The following is a 6,080-nucleotide window of genomic DNA, read 5'->3' on the forward strand; positions in this document are numbered from 1 at the left end:
AGCTGGGAGAGAGCACCGCTCATCCCCGTCCTTCCTGACTCTCATGTGGGTCTTCTGGTTTGTGCCCTTAGCCAGGGAGAGCCAGTGGGGAAAACTATAGCCTGCAGCGAGGGGTAGGAGGGTGCAGGTCCCAGCCACGGACACGCACGTTACAACATTTTTTTGGCAGAGAACAGGTCTGCTATTGAGTGGATCAATCTGCTTGGGGATCACAGAATCACAGAAGAGTTTGGGTTGTAACGGACCTTTAGAGGCCATGAAGTCCAAACCCCCTTGCAATGAGCAGGGACATCTTCAACTAGATCAGGTTGCTCGGAGCCCCGTCCAGCCTGGCCTGGAATGTCTCCAGGGATGGGGCATCTACCGCCCCTCTGGGCAACCTGGGCCAGTGTCTCACCACCCTCATTGGAAAAAATGTCTTCCTTATATCTAGTCTAAATGTTCCCTCTTTTAGTTTAAAGCCATTAGCCCTTGTCCTATCACAACAGGCCCTGCTAAAAAGTTTGCCCCTATCTCTCCTGTAGGTCCCCTTTAAGCACTTAAAGGCTGCAGTAAGATCTCCCCGGAGCCTTCTCTTCTCCAGGCTGAACAACCCCAGCTCTCTCAGCCTCCTCCTTCAGGAAAACCTGGTAGAATTTTTCCCTTTGAGGTGGGATGAAATGGTTCATCTGCAAAGCTAAAAGACACATGGGGGTGTGTTCTGACTTCTACAGCATCACCTTCTCCCTGATGGCTGGAGTAAGGGGCAGACTGGTAGGTGGCTGCTCAGAGGAAAGCTAACAGGAGGAGCAAGCAAGGGGAAGGAACAGGAGGAAAAACACATCCAAACTCCTCCACAGGAGATTAAATGAGAGAGCAACAGGGGGCTGCCTGCGGGGACAGACCGGTGGGTGTAAGGGAAAGGGAGGGAGGCTTTGGTTCCTGAGCGGGAGTTAGAGCTGGAACATCTGCAGCGTGAGCCTGCGGTTATTCGGTCGTTGCAGGCTTGGTGGGCAGGGAACGGAGCTGTTACAAGCCGGAGCCACGCTTGACTTCTGCGAGGAAGCAGGTATCACAGAGAGCGCGTGGCCCATCTGCAGTGAGATGGATGGGGGTGAGCGAGGCGTCACAAGCCCTTTCCTTCCTGTACAAAAGGCGCCCTGCGATGTGTGAAATACAGACAGTCCCCTCCCAATTGCTATTTTTGCCAGCATTTATTTCTCCTGTTTGACTTACTGGTGCAAAGTCTTACAAGCATTGAATTTGTTGAATGGGGATGAGAAATTTTCTGTAACTGGTTCTTCAGCCGGGGGGACTCAATAAGGGATGTCTGCAGCTGCCGACCAAAGCTTCTGACCTCCTCTCACCTGCAAACGCCTCCAGGGGTCTGCTGGGACCGGCCCTGGTCCTGCAGAAATGCAGCAGGAGCAGGATTTGGGTTGTATATCTGGGCAAAACCAGGCTGTGCAAAGCGGCTGCAGAAGCGAAAATGGAAATAGGAGGCTGGGGGTGGCAGGTTTAAAGCAGCTGAAGGACAAGCTGACTTATTTTGATTGGTATTTATATCTGAACTGGCCTTCCCCTGCCCTAAATAGTCTGCAGTGCTGCACTGTGCTGAGCAGTACCAGTGACATTTTGGCAGTGCCAGGTGGGTAGGTGCGGCAGGGTGTGCGACCGTGGGCCGTCAGCCAAATCCCAGTATCACCCGGCTTGGGAAGTTCCCAAAATTTTCCCCGGAAGAGTTTCAGCTCTGAGTCGTGCTCCTCTTTGTGTGCTGGGGCGTTGGGGCTGTTTCGCTGAAGGCAAAGCCGTGGAATCGTGGCCATGTAGAGGGCAGAGAGCCGGGGTGAGCACACGAGCTGCTTCCTGGTGAGGTCTGGGTGCAGCAGCAAAGACCAAGGGTCTCTGGGCAAAGCCTGGAGTGGAAAGCGCAATCCCAGACACGGGAGCCTGGCCCTAAGCACCACTGTGATAAACATAACTATTCCAGAAATAATAACACTAATGGACATAATTATTGCAGCCTGCTGGAATGGTCCTTGTGCCACTGTCCGGCCCTGTGGGAAGGGGAAAGGAGCGGGAGGGGATTTATTCACCAAGGGGTGCCTGAGGGAGGCTCAGAAAAAGGAGGATCAGACGGTGAAGCTGCAGGAGGGCAGGCGCTGGGGCACGGAGCTGTCACAGCCTCCGAGCGAAACGGCCAGCTCTTTCCGGCTTCTGCCGCGGCAGAGATGGTCGCTCACGGAGCACGGCAGCGCTGACACGGAAGGCAGGAGCAAGGGGCTGACCCAAACCGGTGGTTCTGGGTTTTTACTCCGTCTGCAGCAGGGCTGTGAGCTGCCCCAAACACACACCCCACCAGACTGGACAGATTTCCACTGCACTCTCTCAGAAGAGCTGGAAGACCACGCGTGGGCGATGCCACCATGCCAGAGCGGCCACGGCTGCGTACCACCAGTGTTATCAGCGCGCACCGGGAGGTGGGGTCCCGCCTGTGCATTTAAGGGCTCTGCCTTGCCCTGCAGGAAAGCTTAGAAAGGATTATATGGAAAAAACCCTCTGGCCTCCCCTAACCTTTGGGCACTTGCTATCTAAGTATTGTTCTTTTTTGTGTGTTTTTTGGCAAGTGATTGTTCAGTCCTACAATAACGCATGAATTCTGCCATGGCAGCTGTTCATGAGGTAAGAGAGGGTCCTGCTGGAGAGTTACATCCTCAGCAGACAGGGCTAATGAAGGGAGGGGAGCGAGGGGACACAGCACTAACCGGCGTTTTGTTATCACCATTAAAAGCCCACGGACACTGTCTCCAGGGCTCAGTATGGCTGAGTGAGCAAGGCAGGCTTTCTGGGGCTGGGGGGCTCATCTGGGACCCCTAGGAGTGGGTCTGGCAAGAGTCCTTGCTCTCTGAAGAGGCTGAAGACATCCCTGGGACGGGCCAGGGGTTTGCACGCGTCGCTGGCTCAGAGGCAGCTCTTTGTTGCTGCCCTCTTTTGTGACTGCTCCACTGCAACTTCCCTGGGCAGCGGAGCAGGCTGCAGCAGGACGCGGGCACAGGCAGTCGGTCCAGGATTTCTGCAGAAACCCAGCAAGCGCCGGCGGGCTGGGCCGTGGCATTCAGCCCTTTCCTGGCAGGTAAGCAGTGCCTGGCCGGGCACTGCCACCATCCCTGTTTTCAGCACACCATGGATCATGTATGCTCCCCGCTTGCCTGAAGCATAGCCAAGAAATTAAGCCTTAAACCATAAGTTACAGATGTTTTTGCTTGTGGTTCCTGGGTCTGGTCATGTCTGTTAAAAGGAACTCGGGGTGGAGAAAAACCTTTCCATTAATCACAGCCTCCTGCAGGAAAGCACAGATCCTTCACCTGTGATCCCTCGCGCCCTGGCTCGTCGAGCAGCAGCTGTCAGCTCTCCATCTCTGCAGCTCTTGAGAAATCCCAGAGCTGAGCTTCCATCCCAGTAAACAAAGTCCGGTTGTGTTATTCTTCTGTGACTCATCCATCAATATGTAATTGCTCAGGAGTAATAGAAAGTGCCTGGCAAGGGACAGGCCTGCCCGGCGGGCAGCTGAACCGCGGGGGCTCAGGCAGCTGGCTTTGCTGCCGCTCCATGCAAAATAACCCCATCGTTATCCTTCTTCTTCCAGCTCCATTCTCATAATTATTATTTTTGACCCTGAGAGGGCTGAGGATAGAGCATGGAATCTATTTCCGTGCAATACATCTTTAAAGCATGACATTTCCCTGTTACTTCATTAAATTAAGTGCTGTCCTCTTTTAGTGGCCTGGCTTTTTGAGTCCTGAATCAGACACATCGTCTGATGAAATGTTTTGCAAGTAAATAATAACTAGAACTATGTGCGTTAATTTGAACTACCACAGGCACGGTAAAAATGGCACGGACCATGCCATGCAGAGAGAGCATGGGACTGAGATTGCGGGTGAGGACCATGCAGTTAGAAAACTGTATTGGGTTGGAACTGGGCTGATCTGGTGAGGAGTGGCTGAATTTTGTGGGGGTGCGTGTGTTACATTTCTTGATTTAGGGTCTCAGTTTTCATATAAATGAAATTTTGCAACCCTCATCACGGCAAGAATAATATTGAACCAGGGAACTTTGTAACTGTCCTCTGCTCGCTGTAAAAGGAACAATTCCTACATCCTTAGCAGGGGAGATAAAAACATGAATATGCATGGACTTTATGCTCAAGTGGTTTCCTTTGGATCGTGGATTTGACACAGCCCAAGAGGGAGAAGTTCGCTCTGCTGCTTCCTATATTGTAGCAGTTCTGTAAATAACGGGAAGTGCTTGTTCCTTTAAACTGTCGGTCTGGCACTTTTCAGCAGCTCTTTAAAAATGTATTTGTATATATATGTGCACACACAGCGCACGCAAGGGAGAGGAAGGTGTTTGTGGAAGCGGGATGTTTATTGACTATTTATTTTGTGAATGATTTTGGCAGTGGGAGAAACAGTCACCTTTCCGACGACGGCCTGCTTAGCAGATCCTCAGCAGCTTAAACGCTGCATCTCTTTTGTCTTGGTGAGGAGGAGGAGGAGGAGGAGGGCTGCTATTGCAACGACTCCTAGCTAAGAGCTAAGCGTCTTAACAGCCTCACGCCATAGCTCAGGGTTAAATGTTGTCAACAAGTGGTGTGGGGTCACCTGGAGTGACAGGCAGACAAAGGATCAGCCTTGCTTGCGTGTCTGGGAGTAGGTTCATCCTAGAGCCGATGGGATGGGGGGCTGGAAGTTTAGGAAGTGACCATAAACTGTGTGCGGGCAAGGGCAGCGGGGGAATGAAAGGCTTGCCAAGCTGAGCTCCATGTTGACGTCTTATTACAGGCATGAACTGTATCAGGGAAGCTGATCGCGGGGGAGGTAGGAGATGGCTGAGTGACTCGCATAGCCTGGAATTGCTCCCCCGCTAATTAAGAGGAACGGAAAGGAGCACAGCAAGGAGCAATGCTTGAGGAAACCTAATGCTGCCGTGAGCATGCGGGAATATTCTCAGCCTCTGGAGGGATCGTGCAGCCCAGGGAGGGGTTCCATGGGGAGGCACCTCAGCTCCCCTCTCCCTGTGGCTGGGGAACATAAATCAGACGTGAGCCCTGGACCAGCTCCGGGCACGCAAATGAGGATTAAAAGTAGTAGCACGTGTCAATAATCTCCAGCCATAACTGCCAGTCTCTTGAGTAAATTACAGACCTGCTCTCACGACCGGCTTTAGCCCAAAGACGCATGGATTTAAAACAAAATCTTTAAATAACCAAGGAAAGTCACCCGTTTTAAATGGCGGCAGACACATACGAAACCAGATTTTGAAATGAAGATAATCATGATGGCGCCAGACAGATAGATGAGGAGACTCTCAAAGGGCAGCCCTGCTTGGCTTCGATTGTCAGTGAGAACCAAGGGGTATAATTGCGTCTTACACATGACTGTACGCCTGCTTGTACTTTAGAACAAGGAGAAATCAGAGATCTCTCCCCCTCTGAATCTTCTTTGGCGAACCGATGCTTACCTCTCCAAGCCAAGCAGCCATTCCCAAACCAGCCAGAGCCCGTGGCCTGGCAGGGGCGGGCAGTCGGGGCGGCAAATGAGGGAAGTTTGGGCGAGATGCTCTGTGCAGCCCTGCCTTGGCAGCCCATGGCCAGAACGGCCGGGCTGCTTCTGGAAACAAAGGATGCCTTTTGCTGGGTGTGTTGTACAGCAGAATTGTGGTGGCTTGCGTGGCTTTTAGCTCTCTGACCTTTATTTAAATGAAATGCAGAGTAATTTGTATCTAAGTGGAGTTGTTCTGTCTCATTAGTGTGATTAAATAGATGGCAGAGCGTTACTAAGTTCATTGTCAGAGAGACTGTTGCTTAGTAATTTAAACTGCAATAACCTCATTATTCAGTCTTTTTTCCTTACAACGATGGTGGCTTTGTTGTTACAGGCGTGTTCATGGGCTTGCATGCAAACCCCGACAACTGCGATGGCATTTAAAACATGAGGCCGCAGGCTCTGAGGAGTCATTCAGGGTAAAGCTGAGTAGGGGGAGCCTCTGCGATGTTTGGCTGCGTAGGCCTCAATGAGATTTTCGGTTTTACAGAAACA

The sequence above is a fragment of the Larus michahellis genome, chromosome 10 (genome assembly GCF_964199755.1).
Source record: "Larus michahellis chromosome 10, bLarMic1.1, whole genome shotgun sequence".
NCBI lineage: Eukaryota > Metazoa > Chordata > Aves > Charadriiformes > Laridae > Larus > Larus michahellis.